Below are 25,561 nucleotides of genomic sequence, written 5' to 3'. Positions count from 1 at the left end.
ATGGCGGGCACATCCTTCAGCAGCATAGGCAAACACCTCAGAGGTGTAGTGGTAAGTGCCCTCCTTCTGTCCGTCCTGAACGGCACCTGCTCCGCAGTGAAGAAACAGATTTCCAGTAGAGGTCCCTCTATCTTGCTCATGGCCAAGTCACACTCATAATCCTAATACCTTCAAAGCTGACTTTGGTAGGGTCTTTCTGAATTTCTTCACTCCTGGCACTTTGCTCTGGACTCAGAATTACAGATTTGTAGATCTCAAAGTTGTTTTTCAATTTGGTTCCTCATTGTTTTGTATAAGGCAGGCATTATTTAAGATATTTGTATGAAATTGTGGTTGTTCCCTAATTTCAGTATCGGCAAGTTTTCTTTTCCAGTTGTTTTGTTTTGTTCATTTTTTCCTTCTTAAAGTTCAGGTAGGGGAGCTAAACAAGCATACACTTCTTTGCTATCTTACGTGGAAGTTACATATCTTCTTCTTTGATTGAGCTCCATGGGGAATTGAGAAACATTCTTGGTAAGCCTGTGGCTAGAATTTAATTTTATCAGCTCCAGAGCACAAAAGAGAATTTCCCTCTCACTGTACTACTGGAAATGGAATGAAGCATTCCCAATGTTTCAAAATTAAATTAAATCAAACTTTCCTTTCTCCTTTTGCATAAGGTTAGGGTTTTTAATAGATTTCCTAATTAGCCCAGGAATGAATTATTCCAACAGTTACAAAGACCAGTCCAATAGCCTTAAGTCGTCCAGTTCTTACAAATACCACAATTTAGAATATCCCTAATTTCCGTCAAAAGTATTGGTCTTAGCAGAATATCTCACTTTAGAGTAACACTTTCCTCTAAAGAAAAAGAAGTGCTATTTCATTAGACCTGGCCACATTTTCCAAGGTTTTCATGATTTCCTCAGAGTGAAAACCTCTTGGTCGCAATCTCAGCAACTGTGTAAAGAGAAAATGTGATGACTAGTCTGAATTGCTTAAATTTCTTGTTGGAGCAGCCCCTAGGCACTGTTACTAAAATGTGTTGAGTTACAGGAGGAATCATAAAATGGAACAGTTGAGAAGCACTGTACAGCTAATCATTTAGTTAAACTTTTTATTGTATACCTTAAATCAGAGAACTTAAATAACCTGGCCAAAGTTGACCAAAGCCAAATTAAAGAGACAAGATTAGAACTCAGGCTTCCTGACTATGCTCCTTTTTGCTTCACTATTCACAACTCCTGACAGTGAAGGAATACAGCCACTATTTGAACTTCCTCTTCCCTGGCAAATCCCCTCTAAAAGACTAAATGCCAATCTTTTAAAAAGCCAAGTATTTTTAAATATTTGAAATCGCCCCCCAAAACTGTGTAAACAATATGAAACTGGTTATAACCTTTGCCTCTAGAGAAGGGAATTGGCCAGAGTAGAAAGGGGTATGAGAGAAATTTATGGTTCCTATATACTCATTTTTTGTCTTTTAAATTTTATAGTATATGAGCAAATGTTTTTCTTAAGTAGTTCTACACTAAGATAGATACATTAAAAGTGATAGAGAAAGAAAATGTGTGTGCATGACCAAGAAGATTCATACAGGTGCCAAGGTGACAAGGGTGGACATGTAATGGTTAATTTTATGTGTCAACCTCAATGGACCACAGAGTGCCCAGGCTGCCCAAATATTTGATTAAACATTATTTCTGAGTGTGCCTGTGAGGGTGTTTCCTGATGACATTAGTATTTGAATTAGTGGACCCAGTAAAGCAGGCTGCCCTCTCTAACGTGGGTGGGCATCAGCCAATCCATTGGAAATCCTAACCGAACCAAAGATGGAGGAAAGGATCTAATAGATATATATCTACAGAATGCTTTAAACAGGATGTGCATGGTTAAGTATAATGTGTAGTAAAATAAAACCCAAGTCTATGGCATTGTAAGCATGTCTCTGTGAAAAATTTCACATAAACTAGAATATAAAAATATATGGTGTGTTGTAAACCCACAATAGCTCATTTTGAAAACTCATATATTAGGAGTCAGAGAGTATGTGTCTGATACAGAAAGCAAGCATGTGGGAAGTCAACTCAATGTTCCAAAGCTCACTCTTTATTGACGTAAGCCTGTCTTCACCCAAGCCCCTTCTCACTTCAGAACTCTCAGGACAAACTTACTGATTCCTAAACAGCTCTTTCATGATGATTGTCACGTAGAAATTTTGTAAGATACATTATCTGCAAATGGGCGTTCCTCTAGTTGTTTCTCAGAGAGAAAAAGGTGGTAGAAAGAGATGAGAAAAGATTCAAAGGAACTACATAGACACCTGAAATAATATTTATTTGTGCATGGCTTATTCAGACCAAACATCGAATTAAGATAGATATATTATTACCGTAATCACTAGAGACTATAGAGTGTAACAGCTATGAACTTAGCCTCTAGAACTCACTAGATCTGATCATAGCTATGTATTAGCTAGGAACTTGGCCAGGCTACTTAACTTCTCTCACAATTTTTCTTATGTGTAAAATGGAAACAACATTAATAGTACTTAGTTCATAGCATTGTTGGAAGGATTAAATAAAATGTCATATGTAATAAGTATCATAATGTATATTATATGATTATTACAACATTAATATATAAGTAATAAGTAATATGAAGTAAGTGCACCATAGGTATTAGCTATTCCTATTCTCACTGTTACAACTGAGGTTCAAAAAGAAACATCGGGGCACCTGTGTGGATCAGTCGGTTAAGCATCCAGCTTCGGCTCAGATCATGATCTAGTGGTTCATGAGTTTGAGCCCCACGTCAGGCTCTGTGCTGACAGCTTGGAGCCTGAAGCCTGCTTCAGATTCTGTGTCTCCCTCTCTTTCTGCCCCTCCCCTGCTCACGCTCTCTCTCTTTCTCTCGAAAAAAATTAAAATGTTAAAAAAAATTTAAAAATAAAAAAAGACAAACATCTTGCACAAACTCAGTCAGTGACGGAGAATTCCAATCTTGCTTTTGTGAAAAGTTATGCTTAAATAAAATACAATTGTGTCTTGAAAAGTTTTGTAAATATTTTAACATTAAAACTATGCCTCGTGGCGCCTGGGTGGCTCAGTTGGTTAAGTGTCCAACATCGGCTCAGGTCATGATCTCGCAGTTCATGAGTTCAAGCCCTGCCTCAGGCTCTGTGCCAACAGCTCAGAACCTGGATCCTGCCTTGGATTCTGTCTTCAGCTCTCTGTCTCTGCTCCTCTCCCCCTCGTGCTCTGTCTCTGTCTCTCAAAAATAAATAAACATGAAAAGAAAAGAAAAGGAAAAAAAGAAAAGAAAAGAAAACTATGCCTTGCTCTCTGATCCCAGAGCACGTTCTGCACATATCTATCATGCCACTTTATGGAGGGTATTTTAGTTTTGCTTGGTTCTTTTGCAGACTTCTGAGCAATCTATGAATTCAGAGCTGAAGTGTGGAATGATCATCTTTGTGGTACCAGTGCCGGGGGCAGTGGATGTTAAGCAGTGGTTTTTAACAGATATTTGATAAATGAACACTAAGTGCAGCAAATAGTGATAAATATACTATCAAGTTTGTAATTTTCAAACTCTTTAAATCATATTACTCAATTTTTATGCTTTATCACATACAGTTACACTTGAGCGTATCGTTGGCAAATCATTGCCAAAATTTTTAATGATATTCAGTGGTAAAGTAGAAAAGACATTTTTCAAGTTGTACTTCCTCTAATCTAACCATAACATTCCACTTAGCAAATGTTACCCAACTCTCAGAGTAACTCAGCTTTATCTCATTACTTGATCAAAGAAACATAGTGTCTAGTGTCCAATTAGCATATCTTTCCAATAGTTGAGATCTTGAATTCCTCAGTGTTGTGAAAATAATTTAACTAAGGCTGTGAGTCTCCTCAAGAAATAAAGAGATAAAAATAAACATGTAGATTCCTTTCTTTATAGGAAATGTCTTCAGTTAAGTAAAAATAGAACATTCATACAGCAGGTCTTATTAGCATTTTTCAAATATTCTCAAACTTGTTCTTCATGGCAGCTTTCTGTTTTATGTAAATTGCAAAAGCATACACACACACGCACACACACACACAGGACCCCCCCCCAAATTATGGAATTTGAAAGTACTAAAAATGAAAGAGTGCTAATTCTTTGATTAATACAGGAAAACTTGGAGGAGTGAGGTGGTGACAATGTCAGTAAGGACAAGTTAATATGAAATGTTTCAGGGCTGCATCTCAGTATTCCTATCACTATTGCAGAACATTTCTTTTTTGCAAGTACTCACCATGTCCACAAATGCAGGAAAGCTGTAATAGTGCTTAACGGCTTTGCCATGCAAATCCATACCCAGGTGACCCTTACGTCTGTGAATCTACTTTCTTGGTTGAACAGTTGCACTTAGCCTACAATATCCCATTAACCAGAAAGATAATCAAAATGGAGCAGAATCAGTGATTAGAAAGTATAAATATAAGGAAGTAAATATACGAACGCATAAATATAAGCAAAATATAAGCAGGCCCCATGACTAAGTGGAACACAGATTGACACAGATTATTTTTATAGTATAGCTATAAAAAAACTTTTAAAAATCTATAAATCCAATTCTCAAGAGTCCCTATATTAAGCTCTAATTTCAGCATCAAAGTAGAATATTTTGTCCTAAATAACTGAGTGTCCAGGTACTGGAAGTATGAATACTGTTTTCACTGTTTCATTTGTTAGATGTGTATATATAGTGTATGTGTGTAACTGTATAATTAATTACATTGTGCCTGCTTAGTAGGGTTTATTGAAGATGGACTATTAAGGAATAAAGTCAAGGAAAAAATGAAAGACTTCTACTTTATTGCGTCAATCGTTTGGGATAAAAAATATGTTTTAGAAGGCAAACTTCATCCTCCCCTAAGCATTTATAGCATAAGACTCTTGTTTTGGACTGCAGAAAACATAAGCTTACTTATTATGTGAACATGTAAAGAACAATTTAACTAATAAAACCCACAAATGATTAAACCACAACATATTTAGAATGATTTTGTTTTCACGTTCTAGGATATATACATCTTATTATGCTAAATTGAGCATAAGCTCCTGTACAAATGTCAGCTCCTATAAAAATTAATGGGCTATAAGAAAGCCCATTGCTTACTAAATATTAAAATGAATTGGGATGATCTGTGAATACACAGAATTCATCATGTGTCTATAAATATCTTCGTGTCTAATGTTAAATGGAATGAGAATCTCATAATGTAGATTTCTGATAAAGACTGTCTATAATCTAGTTTATTTTACTTTTCAGTTAGTAGTCAAATGGTAGGAAGAAAAAATACAGCTGAAAAATTGTAAATATGTAAAAAAATAATAGCAAGTTTTTCAGCTCACACTGGTCAATGGAAATCTGTCTCTCTGCCTCTCTCTCTCTCTCTCTCTCTCTCTCTCACACACACACACACACACACACACACACACACACTGACAAGTCATAAATCTTTTTTGCTATGTAGGTACAGCAGGGGTTCTTAACTTGTAGTCCAAGACTGTGGGTAGAAATACAAATTATATATTTTGACTCAACTTCTAATTGAAGTTTAACATTTCTTTGAATTGTTAATTAGAGGAAACAAAACCAAACCATCCAACCAAAAAAACAAAAAAACCCAGCAAACTATTAGCAGTACAGCAGAAAAGATAGATATTTTTATGTTACACAGTAATAGTTGTTGTACCGAACAGTTTTACACTACTTTGAAATTATTATGGTGATTACAAGCCATTGCAATTATTATTTAATGCAATAATTTAAAAAGTGCACAGTTATTTTTAAATTTTTGATTATTGTATTTTAATATAATTTTTCCCATTGTAATCTTATCTACTTTATGTTATACATTTTAAAACATTATTTTAAGAAGGAAACCAAGGACCTTACCAGACTGCAAAAGGGTGTATGTGTAGAAGATAGAAAATATAGCCACTCAATGCCTTAATCCCAAGAACCTGTGAATATGTTACCTCACATGGTAAAGGGACTTTGAAGATATGATTAAATTAGGGATATTGAGATGGGGAGATTATTCTGGATTAATTATCTAAGTGAGCCCACTGTAATCACAGGATCCTAATAAAGGCAAGGCAATGAAAGAAGTGGTGAGGGCAGCAGAGGTTGGAGTGATGAACTTGGCAAATGGGACTAGGGATCATGAACCAAGGGATGCTTTTCAGGCAAAGGAAACCAATTCTCCTCTGGAGCTTCAGAAGGAGTGCAGCCTTATGACACCTTGATTTTGGCTCAGTGAGACTCATTTTGGATTTCTGACCACAGCTGTAATATAATAAATGTGTTGTTTTAAGTCACTATGTTTGTGGTGATTCATTACAGAAACGGTAGGAAGCCAATCCACCATGGCATCAAAAAATGCAGAACACCTGAGGATGGTGTTGATCACTTGTTCCAGTAGTAATACCAATTTTCCTATGACCTAGAGGTGATTTCAATGTTTTCATATAGGAACATGTGCTTGGTTAGATAGACTATTACTAAGAATAAGTGCTTTGTTTTCCTGGAAATATTTCAGTGCCACATCTTTAAGGTTTTAGCACATTTATCATGGCCCCACACCAAAAATAAAAGAGTAGACATATTTTCTGTTATTTGGGGAATAATAATCACTCTTCAAATCTCAATCTGAATATATTTAAGACCTTGTATTTACACAAATGACATTCTTTACCCAAAGTCAATTTATTTTTTTTACAGAAAGTAATTTTAAAGGCCTTGATAGTCATTTGAATATAATTATAGCAATTTTTTTCAGCTGGGAAAATTCCATGTTTATAGATGCCTTATTTGTGCTCACACAGAATTGCAATAATAACTTATCAAAGGCAAAGTCCATGACCTGAAACCCTGGTCACTCTTCAGAGTGCATTGACCAATACATATAAGGCTATATAATTAATATAAGCCTATAGACAACCACCGTGGAATGACATATTCCTTGCTGTCATCATCTCGATGTACACTTTATAAATAAATCCATATTGGTTGATAAAATTGCATATTATTTGTATTTTGAGATTATTTTTCATAAATTATACTGTTCTATCCACCTGCCAGTATTAAAAAATCACTTATCTCATAAAAGTAGCTTGAGAAAACAGCATAGTTTTGATAATGAGAAGCACCTTGTTTTATGAGCTAGTATAGCTCTCTGTTGAAGCCATTCAAAGGCAATTCAATCATTTATAAACATCATCTTCATAATGTTAAAGCTATTGTTGCTATTTAATTCATTTGAAATCACATTGTGATGATAACTGGTTCCTGACAACTAAAGATTTTTTTATACAAAATATGGAAAGAGAATTATCCTTTAATGACACAGGTTAACCATATGTTATATAATTCAATAAATCACTTCAATAAATCACAGGCTTCAAGTTGGCCTAGTATTGTAAACCTTTTTGTATTCAAGGTAATGCAATAGACCACAAGTTCATTGTATGAATTCTATTTAGATAAAAGCTTGTTAAATTATACTTCTGTTTTTTTTTTTTTTAAGTCAGTGTGAGAGATCTGATGGCCTTGGGGAATGTTCTAATGTTCATAACCAGATTTCTTAGTTAGCCCTTAGAGCTTGAATAAGAGCCTTAATGTCAATTATCGCTTTGATCTTCTGTGTCTAGGAATGCATTACTGCCCTTTATACAAAGTACAAAACTCTGCTAAAAAGGTCAAGCATGAAGCACATCAGTCTGAATCAGTGAGTATTGACTGTGAAAGTGATGTTAAAAATGAACCAATATGAACCCACACCTTCATTTTTACATATTAAGAAACAAAAATGCACAGAGATTAAGAGACTCTACAAATGACTGTAGTTAGCATAGGTGAAACTAAAAATCTGGGTTTTCTGCCTTCTGATCCCATGTTCATTCCATTAGATCACTCAGTTTATCTTCAAATCAATTCAGTCCAATATATTTGACTCGGTATAATCAAACACCATTATGTGTTAGGTATTTTGCTGAGTGATGGAGACAGAAGAATAAGAGACATTATGCACTTTTACGGAGAAAGAAATATGTAGATAAATAGATGTATTCATTTGAGATTGATCAGTGCCTTAATAAAAACAGTGGGGGTCCAAAGAGGGAAGAAGTAAGCTCAATTTAGGAGTCAGCGAAAGCTTCACTGAAGAGTTAATTCCTTTACTGAGTTCAAAAGAAGGTCAGCTGTTTGTCAGACCAAATGGAAGAATATTATACCTATCAGAAAGAAAGAGAAAGAACATAAGTAAAGGCAAGAATGAGCACATCGTTTTCTGTGACCTTCCCTAGCCAGCACACTTCCAAAGGTAGAAATCACAGAGCAAAACCACGAACTTCTTGTATGCCAAGTAAAAGTGCCCTTCCCCTGGCCTCTGTGACTCAATTGGCAAGAATTAAGTGTGTGCCACAAAGTACCTCCTGCTCTGGAGTTAGGAGGCAGAGTCACAGACACAGGTATTCTAGGGAAGGCTGTCTCTCCCTTGGCCTGGATATTATGAGGGGATTGTTAGAGTATTTGGACTTGTGTTATGTGATTTGGGACAGGCAGCAAGGAAGTGTATTTTGCTCTGGATTAGGTGTTGTCAGAAAACGAGAACAATTCTATGATTATCTTAATTTTTATGTAGGAGGCAGGTGGGATGAAGTGGGACTAACGTTGTAATTAAAAAAAAAAATAGCAGTGGCTCGTGTAGCCTGCACAGATAGATGCTTGTGTGCTTTTGTGATTTGCACAGTGTCTTATTTTTCTGTGCTCAGAAATGACGAAGGAATAGCCATGGTTTTGCTCACACCATCCCAGTCATCCACAGTGACTTTGGCTGTTGTGGATGGTCTATGAAATCATTTATAGTGAGGAAGAAACAGCATAGCCTTGCCGTAAATGCCAGGGCAGCAACCAGCTGAGAGCTCTCGGGATTGTTTCTTTGCTTTCTCCGTAGGCATCTTCATCAATTTTTTTTTCCTCCCTTAATGGGAATACTTCAATGTTTTACCACTAAGTATGATGTTTGCTCTAATTTTTCACAGATGCTTTTAACAAAGTTAAGAAAATTGATTTCTATTCTTACTAAGAATTTGTATTACAAAAGGGTGTTAAGCTAACCCATTAGGGGACAATGACTGAATGATGAATAGAGATGAGAGACTATTATGAAGGCCTAGATGACTATTTCTAATTTGTCCGATTTCCTAGGTCTCCCTATCTTTGGGCTCTTTGCCCTCTAAAGTATCCCCTCCTTTGGCATTTTCATCGCATTTCTAAAATATAAATCATAACATTACTTTAAAGCTTATTCAGTAACTCTCCATTACTTACATAATAAATTCTAACATCCTCTGCATAAAAATGCCTTCAAGGTATGATTGATCCCCTATTTATATCTCTAACTGTACTTCTTATAATTCTCTCAGTCATCTTTCAATTTATTTATACCAAAATACTCATTAATTAAACAAATATTTGATGGTCATTGATCAGTGCCAAGCAGGGTTCTAAATATTATGAAGACAGCAGTAAATAAATAAAATAAAATTATAAGCCTTCACAGACTCCACAACCCCATAGCAGGAGAAGCTGAAAAACAACTCCTATCATATCTTTCCTTAAATTTTTTTAAAGCCAACGTGAAAAACTGATAAGTATTGAAGAATGACAATGGATATAGTCAGTTCAATCAGAAAGCCACACTCCAATTGCCGCTGCTATCTTTACTGGGGTATATCATCACAAATGACTTTTCTCTCAACTAAGAGAGAACTCTAGAAGCAATGTACTCTTCCCTGGAAGGACTGGCAGTACCTTGTAGCATTTTACACCAGAACTATGCCAACTGTGACTCATTGCTGTCATTTAATAAACAGGAACTTGGATCATCTCATCATTCCACAGACGTCTTACTATATGCTGACATCATGCTAATTGAACTGGAAAAGGAGGAAGTGTAAATATTCCAGATGCTTTGGTGAGATACAGAAGATTAACATAAACCCCTGGAAAATACAGGGAGGGGTCTGTCACTTCATTCAAGTATCTGGGGCAGAGGGTGGTAAAATGGTCTTCAACATGTCATGATTTCTCTTCTTAATGAAGTACATGTTTCTACATCTGGTAATCTTTCCTGAAAGACCACAATGCTTAGTATTTGGAAGCCGTGTATATCACATTTCTGAATGATCTAAAGGCTTATCTGTCAGCTTGCGGCGGAGCCGAGAAAGAGGAGAAGAGATTCTCCAGCAAATAGAGGCTGAAGTTTAAGTAGCTTTTCCATTTTTGCCTCTATGATCCAGCAACCCCAGTGATACTTAAATGTTCTATACATATGATCTATGGAGACTGTGGCTGCTTTGGTAGGAAAATTACAACAAAGCCTCAGAATTCTGGAGCAAATACAAGCCCATTTTTGGAAAGCCATTCTCCTTTGAGATGCATTTCTTGGTTTGAACATCTGATCACTGGATACTGGGAGAAATTAGGAACTGAGAAACTCATTATGAGCTGAGCTTTATGAGATCAATTAAAAATGTAGATTATACATTGTAGCATTCAACTTGAATATACTTATTTTGGGAATATCGCCTAAAAGCCAAAGGAAGTTACATAAACAAGATGCTCACACTTCTTCTGGTCCTGCTCTTTTCTCAACCCACTTCTAAGCTTTCACGAAAAATTTCTATGACCAATTTTTATTGGAGAGGAAATAATTAGAGTATGATTTACAAATGATTTTGCATGACATGCTGGCATTAACTGGGAGTGGACTACATTTATAGTGAAGGTATAGAAGATATGAAAAACACTATCAATAGATTTGAGCTGTTATTTATACAATGCTACACCCAACAATGATAGGAAATATATTCTTCTCAAGTACACATGCACCATTCATCTGGTTAGATCACATGGTAGGTTATTAAAAATATCTCAGTAGGGGCACCTGGGTGCCTTAGTGGGTTGGGCAGCCAACTCTTGATTTCGGCTCAGGTCATGATCTCACAGTTTGTGAGTTCAAGCCCCATGTCAGCCCTCTCTCTCTCTTGCAAAATAAATAAATAAATAAACTTAAAAAAAATTAAATGGCTAAGACTAAATTTAGCATATAGTTCTCAACTGGAGGTGGTCTTGTCCCTGCAGGGACATTTGGCAAACATTTGCAAACTTTTTTTTTTTTCACAACTAAGAGTACTTCCGGCATCTAATGGACAAATGCCAGGAAGCTGTTAAACATTCTACAGTGACAGACAGCATCCCACAACAAAGATTTCTCTGGTATAAAATATCAGTAATGTCAAGGTTGAGAAACCTGATCTGGCATAAAAGATCTCTACACCAAAATGCTATGAGACCCAACTGAGAGAAACTTAAAAAGACCTACATCAGTTGAAAGTTATAATAGTTCATGGATTGTTATGATGAGTATCCTCTCTAGGTTAATTTTTTGATTCAATATAATTCCCATTAAAACTTCATCAAGTATTTTGTAAAGAAAGAGACAAGTTTATTTTTAAAATGTTATAGAATCCTACCGGATCTAAAATAGCTAAAACAATCTTGAAAAAAAGAGAAAAAAAGCAGTCCTTACACCACCTGATTTCAAAACTCTAGTGTAGCACTGGCATACAAACAGACACTTGAACAGAATGGAGTCTAGAAATAGACCCACACATATACAATCAATTGATTTGCAGCTAAGGTGCCAAGTTCACTCAGTGAACAAAGGAAAACCTTTTTATTTATTTATTTGTTGATGTTTGTTTATTTATTTATTTTGAGAGAGAGCAAGAGAGCACAAGTCAGGGAGGGGCAAAGAGAGAGGGAGATAGAGAATCCCAGGCAGGCTCCACACTCAGTGAGGAGCCCATTGAGGGGCTTGATCCCACAACCACAAGATCATGACCAGAGCCAAAATCAAAAGTTGGATGCTCGAATGACTGAGCCACCCAGGCTCCCCCAAGGAAAGCCTTTTAAAAAGATGTTTCTATACTATAGCTAAAATCTACATGGAGAAAACAAAACAAAGCAGAAAAAAAGTTGTCTCCTATCTCACACCAAACACAAAAATAATTTTGATGGATCATGTGCCTAAGCACTAACCAAAAACTTAAAAATTAATTAAGTGAATTTCATAAAAATTTAAACTTTATGCTTCTCAAAGAAACACCACTAATAAAATGGATAAATAAGCCACAGATTGGGGAAAAATATTTATAACACATGTGACAAAGGATTTGCACCCATAATACATAAAAAAGCCTACAGATTAATAGTAAAATGACAAACATTGCAATTTTTTAAGTGAACCAAAGATTTGGACACTTTAACACAAGAGAGGTACTAATGTTCAGCAAACACACAAAAGAGTGCAAACTAAAACCATAAATGAGATACCATTTCACACCCAGGACAGTGGCTAAAATGATGAGAACTAATCCCACTGCCTATTGGTAAAGATGGAGCAAATGGTAACGGCCCCTTGGGCTTCCTTGGAGAGCTCTTCCCCTGCACTCTCGGGTCATGTGTTTCAGGGGGAGTGGAGCCAACCTGTAGACTTCACACGTAGGCAGAAGATTTGAGCCTGATCCAAGCTGACCAACTAAAGTTAGGAAAGTCAGAACTGGATCTTTTAATTCTTGAGAAAGCAATGCTGACTTTTGTATTGGCACCTGAACTGGCACACTGTAAACAGGGTACATTTGGTGGTCACTGTGATCATCACTGTAACAGAACCTTCATGAAAAGAAAGCTACCGCAGAGTTATCCAGAGCCAAGAGGTAGAAAGACAGATCATTTCGGCACTGAATCCAGCAATACATGAGCTTGCTCTAACCCTGCATTTGTCAGTTAGGAAAAACAATAATATTCCCCTTTACACCAAGCCAGTTTGAATCCTTTATTTTTTTACTCGCAACTAAAAAAGTCTTGATTAGAACTGAAATAAACCACATTCAATTTTTTCTTTTCCAGTAAACAAAACTAACCTAGAATACATGTTAGGATCCATCTGTGTGCTATATTCTTTTTCGTGCAAAACCTGGGGGGTATACAAATTTTTCTGCTTTATAAGTAAAATATTTCAAAAAGTTTCTTCTAAAAATGTAGAAGATGTACTATAATGTGCTATAGCTATTTTAAGCTGACACTTTACTTGTGGGGAAGAAAATCAGTGGTTAAAATGAATGTGACCACTTGATTAGACTACAAAGAAACCAGCAGTGCTCCAAGAAATTAAAATCCATTATCTAAAGTGGTTGGGATAGAGAATAAACAGGAATATAGTGATGTGTATTACTTTCAAGCAGAAAAATCGAAGTATAACCAAGTTATTCTTGCTGCTGGTCGAATGAAACTGCTGGATTTAGAAAAATCTAATTCTATGAAAGTCTGAGAATACCTGCAGATGGCTGAGATAGAGAGTACTCAGAAATTTAAGAGAGAATGATCATCAAGGAAATATTTCTTAAAAGCCTGTGATGGTTGTATCTACCATCTATCACAAAGACATTAAAAAAACTATTTTTTGGACTTTTATTCATTTTTGAGAGACAGAGAGAGACAGAGAGCAAGCAGGGGAGGAGCAGAGAGAGAGGGAGACACAGAATCCAAAGCAGGATCCAGGCTCTGAGCTGCCAGCACAGAGTAAGATGCAGGGCTCGAACTCACTTACCCGGAGATCATGACCTGAGCTGAAGTCAGATGCCTAACCTACTGAGCCACCCAGGCGTCCGTATCACCAAGACATTTCTAAAATGAGAATTATGTATGAGGTTCAACATCAAATTAGTCAACTATAGTACAAAATCCACAACTTTCAGAACTAAAATATAATGAATATATATAATCAATGGTGTTATTTTTGGAATAAATTTTCAAAGACAAAAAAACAAATTAGCCTGACATTTTAATATTAAAGCACAATAATAGTCTTCCGTTCATTATATAATATTCTTCTAATAATTTCTTTTGTTTAGGTTCTAAGTCAGGCATACAGATCTAGCTCAGATAACAAGAAAAGCATCTTTCTTCTTTTTTTTTCTTATTAAGAAAAACATCTTTTATTTATTTATTTATTTTAAATATTTATTTACTTTGAGAGAGATCTAGAGAGAGTGCAGGAGGGGCAGAGAGAGAGAGAGAGAGATGGAGAATTCCAAGCAGGCTCTGCACTGTCAGCAGTGTGAGATCATGACCTGAGCCAAAACCAAGTGTCGACACATAACCCTCTGAGCCACACAGGCACCCCAAGAAAAACGTCTTTTAATAGATGTCAATAGCAAGTTGCATTTGTTAAAAGCTTATTATTATTAAGCACTATGCTATTTTCTTTAAATGCATTATCATATTTAATCCTTACAATAACCCTGTGTTATAGATATCATTAAAGTCATTGCAAAAATGAGGAAACTAAGAATTACTTAAGTCAAATAAATATCTGTCATAAGTTATACAACATATGTAGATTTGGTTTGTCTCGCTTCAGATTCCAAATATAAGTCAAAATAACAGAAAATTTCTTTGACATAAATTCAGGCACAATGAGTGAACTAAAAAATCTGCAAATTTAGGAACTACAGAAATAAAAATATACTGAATTAAAGAAAACTCAGTTCTCAACTTTCTGCTACTGGCTTTAACTCAGGTTTAACAGATCTCTCTCTTCAGGCGTGTAATCTCCATACTAAAATCTTTAAAAACTCAACTGCCAATAATTTTTCTAATTCTGTTGGAAGAAACAAAGCTCAATTCCCTCTGTGAACATTTCTAAAAATCTAAATTATGGTCTGATATGAAAAAAAAAACCCATCAAATTAGTACAGATAATCTTGGAGAAAGCTACAACCATAGATTTGGCAATAGATGTGGAGAAAGGTAGACCTTTTTCTTTTTTTATTCATTTCTGTCTATAACAAAGCCTTCAACGTGTATATTTCTGTTTTCTCCTATTTTACATTCACATTTTACTCATCTGCTTAAAAAAAGTCAAAGAATGTGATAAACTAATGTAATGAGGATTTTTAAAATGAATTACTTCATTTCCTTTCAGCAGCTTAGACTATTATGTTTGCTTCCAGCACATGTGCGACTCATATTCCACCCCTGGATTCTCTTCCTCATCCATCTTCATGGCGCCTTCAGTTCTGAGGTGCTAACACAGACATGTGCGTGCTGCCTAGTGCACAGCAGTAAACAGAGCCATCGTGTTGGAGAGCATCATCTTTGAATATTGCATTGGCACATGTTTCAGAAAAGAAGACACATTTTCCAGACATCGCACACTGTAATTAATATGTGACTTTCTTCCCAATCTTTTCCTCCAGACACCAAAGTTCTGAGTTTAATTTGCTCATTAAAAACCATTCATTTCCTTAATACTCATCTTAATATCCATCATTATTTATTTGGACCACAAAATCTTATTACTTTAGTTGAAATTTTCCCAAATATAAATTATATGAATATGAATAGAATTTGGGGGGGCACAATTACTTACAAATAGTTATTCATGGCATTGTAAAATATTTCAAATCATAGAAAGCAAGGGAATTTTCTTTTTTTATTTTATTTTATTTTTTAATTTTAATTATTTTTTAAAGAAACAAATGGACAGGGGCGCCTGGGTGGCGCAGTCGGTTAAGCGTCCGACTTCAGCCAGGTCACGATCTCGCGGTCAGTGAGTTCGAGCCCCGCGTCGGGCTCTGGGCTGATGGCTCAGAGCCTGGAGCCTGTTTCTGATTCTGTGTCTCCCTCTCTCTCTGCCCCTCCCCCGTTCATGCTCTGTCTCTCTCTGTCCCAAAAAAATAAATAAACGTTAAAAAAAAAAAAAGAAAGAAACAAATGGACACATTTTATTGTATTATTATATTCAATAAGTTATTTTTTTCCTATGTGCCCAGTGCTGCTGATGTTTTTACTGTTGTATTCACTGTACATTTTTTGACTCCAAAAAATTTAAAAATTATTTTAATGTTTAATATTTCCAATATACAAAGAATTCTCAATAAAACAAATAATTGAAGGAAATGAGAAGCAAAAGATATAAACAGACAATTCACAGAAGAGGAAATTCAAACATCAACAGGCATATAAAATGATCTTCGATGTCTCTACTATTAAGGACAACACAAAATAAAACCATAATTGAGATGTTATTTTTAACGCATCAGATTGGCAAAATTTAAAAGAGTGAAAGCATTCCCTGCTGACAGTGTTTCAGAAAAACAAGAGGGCAACTTACTGAAATTGTTTTGGAAAGAAATCTGTCAATAACTGTTGCTATAAAAAGACATACACCCTTTGACTCCAAAGTCCCATTATTCTTCTAATCTCACCTCCAGAAATAAATAAAAGAATACCTTCATATAAAAAATAAGCTGCTTTTTGTAGTATGGTAGCGCCAGAATGTCTATCAGCTGGAGAATGCTGAATAAATTACGTTATACCCGTGCCCTGAAGCTGTAAAAAGTGTATCTATATCCACGGACCTGAGGAGATATTAAAGTGTACTATAACTAAAAAAAAAAACAAACAAAACAAAGTTTGAGTGTAGCAGGTAAAAAATGGTTCCATTTTAAACAAAACAAAATTAAAAAATTTACATGTGTTACATATCCAAATAAAAAAATCCTGGGAAAGCCCATTTGAGCAACAAGGGGCTGAACAAAATGGAATTATATGTGTATACACACACACACACACACACACACACACACACACACACACGGGGGCTGTTAAACTTGGTTTACATAGGGGATAAGATCAGAGATGGGTTGAGAAGTATGAGATCATTTTTTTACTGATAAAAGTCTGCATCATTTTTCTCATTAAAATAAGTTTGCATTATCTGTTGTAATTTTAAAATCTAAAATAGAAAGACTTTTAAAAAATGATGCTGTAGTGATGATCTAAGGCCAATTTCAATGTTGAAGAAATCCCAGCAAGATCTGAAGCCAGTGTGGGGAGTAAAATTTTGTGCCTATGGAGTGGGTCACACACATAGCTCCAGGGGCCTTGCAGTTCTGCTCTGTGGATGGCCACTGGCAAGCATTCAGATTTGAAAATGCTGCATCAGCTCACATCCAGCTGAATTCAGTAAGAGGCCTCCTCCCTGAAGAAGAGAGTTTTGATATGCTTAGAGGGGAACTGAAGCACTGGAAAGAGAAAATTGAGCAAAGTTGTGGAGAGGTGAGTCAGGAGATGATGCCATCAAACTCTTCCTGAGAGGAAAGCCTAAAAAGGGGAGGGACAGAACTTATTCATGAATGCAAGTCAAGAAGTCTAGGACTCTTCAATCTTTATCCTTCACCAAGAATAGCTGGTGATGACACCGTTTTGCTGGACACCATTCTGAGGGCCTTATCCATTTAACTCATTTAATTCTCCAACAAACAGAGGAAGTTGGTCCTATTGTTATCGGCAATGTAGCTGAAAGACAGAGAAGTTAATAGTCTGTGGTCTTACAGCAAGTAAGTGGCAGAGTGGAATTTGAACCCAGATAGATAGTCTAGCTACTTAAGATCTCTCTACAAATTCTACTTCCTAGAATATGTCAAATTACTTGATACCTTCAAGTCTGAAATGTTTTCCCTTTGTATGTAATATTCTTTTCTGCTCATCCAATATTAGCATTTCCTTTCCGAGTCTCTTCACTGCCCAAGACCCAACAGCTGCCATTTTTCATAATACTTACAGCAATGCTATAAGAACATGTTATGATACTAAGTGACATGAAACTGCCAATATTCCAACAATTTGGACCTACAAAAGTGGCAGTCTCATATGTTTCAATGTAATATGTGCCTGTGTTTGTGAATATTATAGATATATATTTCCCCGTGAAGAGGAAACTCCCTTGGTGTCCCAACACTTTTTAAAAATTTGTTTCTCCAAAGTCTATCAGAGTATCTTCTCCATAGTCTATATTCAGCAAACAGAATATTGACATAAATGCTGATAAAGAGAAATTCTGAAGTAGAAAGGGAGATGCAGAAATAGAAAGGAGATGATAAAGCAAAAGACTCTGAGGGTATGAGAATTGAGGGTGCAGAAATCAGTGTTATCATTTGGCCAAATTCTTAAGAAGAGGCATCAACATTGTTCATAAAATATATCTTTCTATTGTACCTTTAGGGTCAAAGACACTCTCAAGTCTATTGATTAATTGATTAATTGATGTGTTTCCTGTTTCAATGTTGAAGGACACAAAAGCAAAAGAAGCAGAAATTCTAAATGAGTGGGAAATATAAAACCTAATTGAGTTAATTCTTTAAAAATGGGAAATGACGTGAATCAGTCTTATGAATGCTTGGAAAGTGCACTTAAGATCAAAGAGACAATAGTGAAAGGAAAGCTTTCAGTGGAAAATTTTCAGGATGAAGACAGTACTCAATGCAGTGTTCTCTCTTCCACTGAATACATGGATGGTAGAGTAATAGTTTTTACAAATATAGAATGTGGCTAAACTAAATAGAAGTTTTTAAGATAAAGGTGAATGTAAACCAGCACCAGTATCTATAATCCATTTCTTTTATGAGGGAAGAAATGAATTTTTAAGACACACTAGTAAGGGCAAAACTGGAAAGGGTTAGAATGAGGATGACTGATATGGGCATAGGTGACATTTTAGTTCTCAGAATTGTGATTTGTAAATTCTCTAGTTTGTGAACAAATCCATACAGTATGTCACAGCCTTTGAGTGGATAACGGGGCCTCTTAGATACCTGAGATGAATACTACCTCCTATCTTCTGCTTTCTTCTTTAAATTCAAATATCATTACCACTTCTCTCTTTACTACCTCAAAGCTTCTATGAAGTTCACCCTTTCTTTCTTCTTAATTCAAAGCCACTGTTTCTTTCAGTGCTCTGGACTTACTATATTTCTGCCTTCATCTTTAAAAAGTCGTAGCACTCTTTCTCCATTGATTTCCAAGCCTGATCCATGACCTCTGTCTCCCCTAATCTTAAAAACTTGCTGGGCCCTGGGTGGCGCAGTCAGTTAAAGGTGTTTGGCTCAGGTGATGATCTCACCGCCGTAGGTGAGTTCAGGCCCCACGTCGGGCTCTGTGCTGACAGCTTGGAGCCTGGAACCTGCTTCGGATTCTGTGTCTCCCTCTCTCTGCCCCTCCCCTGCTTATGCTCTCTCTCTCTCTCTTTCAAAAATAAATAAATGTATTTTTTAAAAAAACTCATAAAATTGTTATCTTTTTAAACACTGTACCATTAGTGGTAAAAATTCTCAAAAGTCTTGTCTTATCTCACTGGCTTAATTTTCTCACCAGTAACTCCATCCTTACCTACTGTAATTGACTTCCACCTTCCTCTCATTATTCAGTGCATCCGTTCTCTTGAAGATTTCAGAAAAAAAGAAAGAATAGTTAATGGGGTAAGGTCTCAGACATCATGAGAAGTTATGTGAGCACAGAAACAAGGTTACAAGAAAGTCTTGAAAAGGGGAAGCAATGTCAAAAATGGGAAAATGCCTAGAGAGCAGAATGCGGAGAAAGGCTTGGTAAAGCCATGTCCAGGAAAGAGTATTGCTAGTCAACCTAAAATGACACTATATTGGGAAACAGTACTGTAGAAGGATCTGACTTTTGTGAGACCCAGCAAATGAAAACCTGGAGAGTCTGTCTTGACTGGGAATTCATGAACTACTTTCATGAACTACAAAGAGAAGTCATTATCACAATAAATAAAAGTGTCTGCATATAGGTCGTGTGTTTACTGTATAATTTCAGATATTTTTGTTGTGGTGAGCATAGATGAAAGTAGAAAAGAGAGAGAAGGATAAGAGCGACATGCAACCTGGAAGAGAGATAATAGTCTGAAGTTTCCATGTGTTTAAGAAGCCTCTGAAGCCTCTGGGAGGGAGGAGAGGGTGGGTGATGGGTATTGAGGAGGGCACCTTTTGGGATGAGCACTGGGTGTTGTATGGAAACCAATTTGACAATAAATTTCATATAAAAAAAAAAGCCTCTGATATTTGTTATCCTGAGGCTAGGAATCCAAGTCCAGAAAACTCTTTGCTAGCTTTCACCATGTACCTAAAAACTGGGATGACTTCTTCCTTTCTCAAAGACTCTCAAAGACTTATTAAGTTTCCTTAACTTCCTTACCACCTATATCAGACCAGTTTTCCTGGGAGGACTTTGTAGGCATTGGCCCACAGGTGGATCAGTATTTGTTACCTGAAATGGCTTATCACAACTGATTTAATAACTACCATTCTCAAGTAAGAAGCCCCAGGGTAAAATTTTGGTTGCATAAAGTAACCAATTATAACTTGGTAAGGAGGAGGACAGCTTCTTATGAGATAATCACCACAAGATAACCTCGCCATGAAAAATACAGAAATTTAGTAAGAGTTGTTCAATTCTGGGGGTGGGGTGGGGGTGTGGGGAAGGGCCACAGGAATCAGATATTATTTTTAAATGTTTCACTTTCATTTACAAAAGTAAGATATATAAAATTGTTGTTTAGATAGTGTAAGGAATAGCCTCCTTATAGATCCAGAAAAATAGAGTGTAAAAACAAAATAAAAAATATTCCCAACAGATAACCACAATAAATTCTCCTTCATCAGTTCATTCAGTTGTTAACCATTTCCAGCTGGAGCTTGGGTTAGTAGTCACATTGGGCCACTTCTCAACTAAAACTGAGGAGTTTCCTCAGATATCCTGATGCAGTCCACTGATACAGTCTGAAAGTTGTCTAAATGATGTCTGTTCAGAAGCCTGTCCTCAGAATCTATTCTCTGAAATGTCAATATTAGTATTAGTCCAAGTTTTTAAGTTTCCTAAAGATCTTGGAAATTATCTTCAAGCTGACATACCACAAAACATGATTAGTCTTGAAACAAGGCTTACCACAATCATGATTCAATTAAGATAATAAAATTTAGTTTTTGATAATGGCAAACATTATGTAAGAGTAAAGGTAGCCTATTTGATCAGTAAACCTATTTAAGTTTAGAAAAAAACAAACTCAAATAGAACAAAATAGAACCTTTTTTACATTTAACATTGATGAATCAGAAGATACAAGCCTTTTTTTTTAATTAAAATTATTAAACTGGTCCTGTTGGCTACAGGATTATCTTAATTATAGAAGCCTGGAATCTTAAAACATTTTTGAGTTAGTATTCGTAAGAAAGTAAATTTTAACATTTATTCCAACCATGGGCTAGAAAAAGATGCCCTTTGTGGGCTGAATTTATCCCTCACACAAACAGTTTATTATGTCTACATAGTACAAATGGGCTACCATTAACTAAAGACCAGGGGTCTTGAAATTTTTTCTTTACTTATTCCCAGAAAATTTAAGGTGACATCAAAAATGTTTTGTTATTAATTTAAAGATGTAATGTCTGTCATATTATTAACATTGCCTTTTAAAATTGTTATATCACATTTTTAATATATCTGATGGAATTAGAATGACATATCAAATCTGAAAAGGATAAATGAATTCTAACTACATGCAGTGAGTTCTCTAGAGTTCAGGGCACCATGCCCTAGATTGTCCTAGATTGCAATAGTGGGAATATTTTGCCCTGGACCTGCATTTAATAAATTCTGCTATTAAGAGAGCAGTTTTTTTAAATCTAATTTGTGGAAATTGGCATCAAAACTAAAACAAGGTATTGGACCAAAAGTAAAATGGAAGGTACAACAGGTATATTAATTATTATATTGTCTTTTAAATGCACTATTTATACAGTAGACTCTACACAATAAACTAAAATTAGGTTCCTCTAAATCTAGTAAGTTCATGGTAGCAGTATATACCATCAGAGATAGTCACGACAATCAAAGATAAAAAAAGAGAAACAGCTTATCAGTGACAACAAGCAGGAGTTTCACACCAATGAAATAATACATATGGCTGTGCATTATCCAGGAATCTGGTCACATGTAAAGGAAAACGTGTTTCTTATGCATCTAAGCAAATAGCACAAAAAATTAAACAATCTATTGGTCTATCAGAAATAAACATGGAACTTAACTTCCTCTACCTTGAAATCATACAAAGTATAATTTCATACAATAGACACAAATGAATGATAATCTTTACTTTCTTTTTTATCAGGAGGTTGAAAATGCCTTTCATCAATCTTAAATATTCCATTTCCAAAATCCATAGTTGAATAAGGCAGAGAGATATGTCAGGGCTTGTGAACTGGATGAAATAAAATGCTGCCATCTTCAGTATTTACTATCGTTCTTTGCTTTGCTCTCCCGAAACTTTAAGCAACAATGCTTTGACAATAGTTGAAAGATAGGAGGAAAGACCTTGTTAAACCAAAATGTCATCATTGCCATCATGCCAAACCACAATATATCTTGAATTCAGAACATACTCATATGGGTTAAAGTAACTTTCTAACTGGCTTTAACTTTACCAAAATTAGCAGCAAGGCAAGGAAAGATGTAATGATTTATTGCTGGTTCATAGTGACTGCATTAAAGAAGGCTTTGCCAGAATCCATATTTTGAAATGTTCCTTTGTTTGACATTCTGGAAGATTTCACAACTGGTGATGAATGATAACAGTAGGATAGATGAAAGGTATGACTTTCTTTGAAAAGTGGTAGGGGCGCCTGGGTGGCGCAGTCGGTTAAGCATCCGACTTCAGCCAGGTCACGATCTCGCGGTCCGTGAGTTCGAGCCCCGCGTCGGGCTCTGGGCTGATGGCTCAGAGCCTGGAGCCTGTTTCTGATTCTGTGTCTCCCTCTCTCTCTCTGCCCCTCGCCCGTTCATGCTCTGTCTCTCTCTGTCCCAAAAATAAATAAACGTTGAAAAAAAAAAAAAAAAGAAAAGTGGTAACAGGGGGAATCATGAAAGAAGATATTGGGGGAAAAAAATCACAGGGGTTTCCTCAGGCAGATCAACGTTAGGAACAAAAACATGGAGTTAAGGATTTGGAAATAGGTTCACTTAAAATATTCCATGCTTACCTGCCACTTGGAAAGTCTTCAAGCCCCACCCTCTGCAAGGTCCATCTACCTTAGTTTGAAGACGGTGAACATAACTTGCTAAAATTATTATGCTGAGATCTCTTTAGTTTAACTTCCTAAAGGACTTTAACAATGTAATATTTTTAAATGAAATATTAAAAGAGAATATAATCCAGATGTAATTGCATCAACAGACAATTAAATTTTTGTGGAAATTGACCATCTATTTCTAAAATTTATATGGAAATCCAAAGGACCAAGAATAGCCAAGGCAATATTGAAAACAGAAAGTGAAGGAAATGGAGGACTTAAACTACTAAATATTAGAACTTATGAAAAAGCAATGATAATTAAGGCAACAAAGCATGGGCATAAGGATAAACAAATAGACCAATGGGACAGAAACAAATCCATGCATGTATAGTCACCTGATATATGAAAAAGATAACACTCCAGTGCAGTGAGGGAAGGATGTTTTGAGGTTTTATTTTTTTTATGGTGCTGTACGACTATGTCAAAACTTGTATCTTGACCCCCACCTTCACACCACATACAATAATCATTTCGAGATGAATTATAGATCTGTATGTGAAAGATAAAAATATGAAGTCTGCAAAAGAAAACACGGAGAATATCTTCAGTAGTCTTGGGTAGGGCAAAGATTTTTTAAACATAACACAAAAAGTACTAACTAGAGAGGGAAAACCAATGATAAATAGGACTACATTCTGTTCATCAAAAAAAAGTCTTGATGGTGTGAAATTGCAGTCCAAAGAATGAGAGAAGATATTTGAATACATCTACCCAATAAATGTGGTATACAAAATATTTAAAGTACCCATAAAAGTCAGCAATATAAAAACAAACAACCTACAGGCAAAGAATTTGAACAAGCCCTTTCAGGTGACCAATAAACATATGAAGATGCTCAACCTCATTAGTCAGTTGGGAGGTACAAATTAAAACCAGGATGCAATACCACTTAAACAATAAAATCCAATTAGACTAAAATAAAAAATATGAACAAAACCAAACCTTGATGAAAACAGTGCACAACTTGAATTTTCATATTCTGATGTGAGAGTTTAAATTAGTATAATTACTATGGAGAGGGTTGAAAGATTTAGCAAATAAAAAGATAGAATACTGTTTATGGAAAAATATTTGTCAGTACATGTTAAAGGTGAACCTGTGTACAGCCAAATGACAAAGGAATTACCCCTGATTTACATAACCAATAAAAATAACTTCACATGAATCCTTTTCTAGGACCATCTCAAGATGAATGGAGCTTTGGCACTTCTGGTATGATGTCACATTTACATTTTTATCGCAGCACATGTGAACAAAATGCGATAGACCACCATGGAGCAGAAATCGTGAGCCTTTGTCTGCTATCACCAGTGAAAGAATATTTTTTCTCAGTCCTGATCTAGACTTCTGTGGACTGCAGGGTGCTTCTTCTCCCCACGGTCCAATTATGGTTAGAGTTGATGAAATTGCCCGGTGAGGGAACACATGTTTGGGCATTTTTCAACAAAGTTTTGGACTTATCTGCTGTGCTTTTGTGGAGAATACTTAGAAAATTAAATTTATTAACCTCAGAATTATTGGAGAAGGTTCCCTTGCTCTGAAAACTGGCTTGCTAATGATACCGGCTATTATTTTTGAAACTAGTGATCTAGAGGCCTTTTATAATGTAATTATTTTATGTGGTACTAACGAAGTATGACTTAATGTAAGGCAGGCATTGCATAGTGGAAATGGAGATTACGCTTTGTGTGGTGTAAACGAGGCATTATTGAACAAAAGAGAACTGAGTTTACCTAACCCTTTAAAGCATTAAGCCCTGTATGTCTAAAAGAAACCTATACAGAAACTCTACATCAGTAATTCTAAGGATTGACATATTCTAGTTGAAATAGCTTTCTTGACGATAGGCTAACATATAATGTGAATATTTGCTTCTTTCTCCCTGAGTTGTAGCAAATGTTCTCTGAGTGCTTGATGCAGTTCACCAAATAAATCCCACTTTAGATGGTATAATTAATGGTGTGCCTTAGACACCAGGTAATATTTTCATTTTACTTAATGAATATTCTAATATCTGTACTTTTCATGTGGGAATGGATTAATAATGTTCAAGGTCTTTTCAAGTTTCTCATTTAATCTAAACCTGGATAATTTCATAAATGCATCTCATGACAGTATTGCTAAAAAAAAAAAGTACACACTTTAGAGATGTTTAATGTAAACTCAAAGTTCTCATTTTAGGAAGCTTGAATAACATTCTTATGCAAAAAAAAAAAAGTCCAATAATTTAGCAAGTGGAGAAACCTTTACTTTGCCTTTTTAAAATTTGAGGAACATTTGTGGTGCCTGGGTGGCTCAGTTGGTTGAGCGGCCGACTTCGACTCAGGTCACAATCTCACAGTTTGTGAGTTTGAGCCCCTCATCAGGCTCTGTACACAGCTCGAAGTCTGGAGCCTGTTTGGGATTCTGTGTCTCCCTCTCTCTCTGCTCATCCCTTACTAGTACTCTGTCTCTCTTTCTCTCAAAA

At 35.8% G+C, this 25,561-nt stretch overlaps 1 pseudogene; it reads left to right on the top strand.

The window, feature by feature from the left end:
• On the top strand, nucleotides 1-24,847 carry LOC121035349 (uncharacterized protein C3orf38 homolog; annotated as a pseudogene).
• The last annotated feature ends 714 nt before the right edge of the window (nucleotides 24,848-25,561 follow it).

This window comes from Herpailurus yagouaroundi, unplaced genomic scaffold (genome assembly GCF_014898765.1).
Source record: "Herpailurus yagouaroundi ecotype Mexico unplaced genomic scaffold, PumYag 28, whole genome shotgun sequence".
NCBI classification, from domain to species: domain Eukaryota; kingdom Metazoa; phylum Chordata; class Mammalia; order Carnivora; family Felidae; genus Herpailurus; species Herpailurus yagouaroundi.
This window is presented reverse-complemented; position numbering and strand designations above follow the sequence as displayed.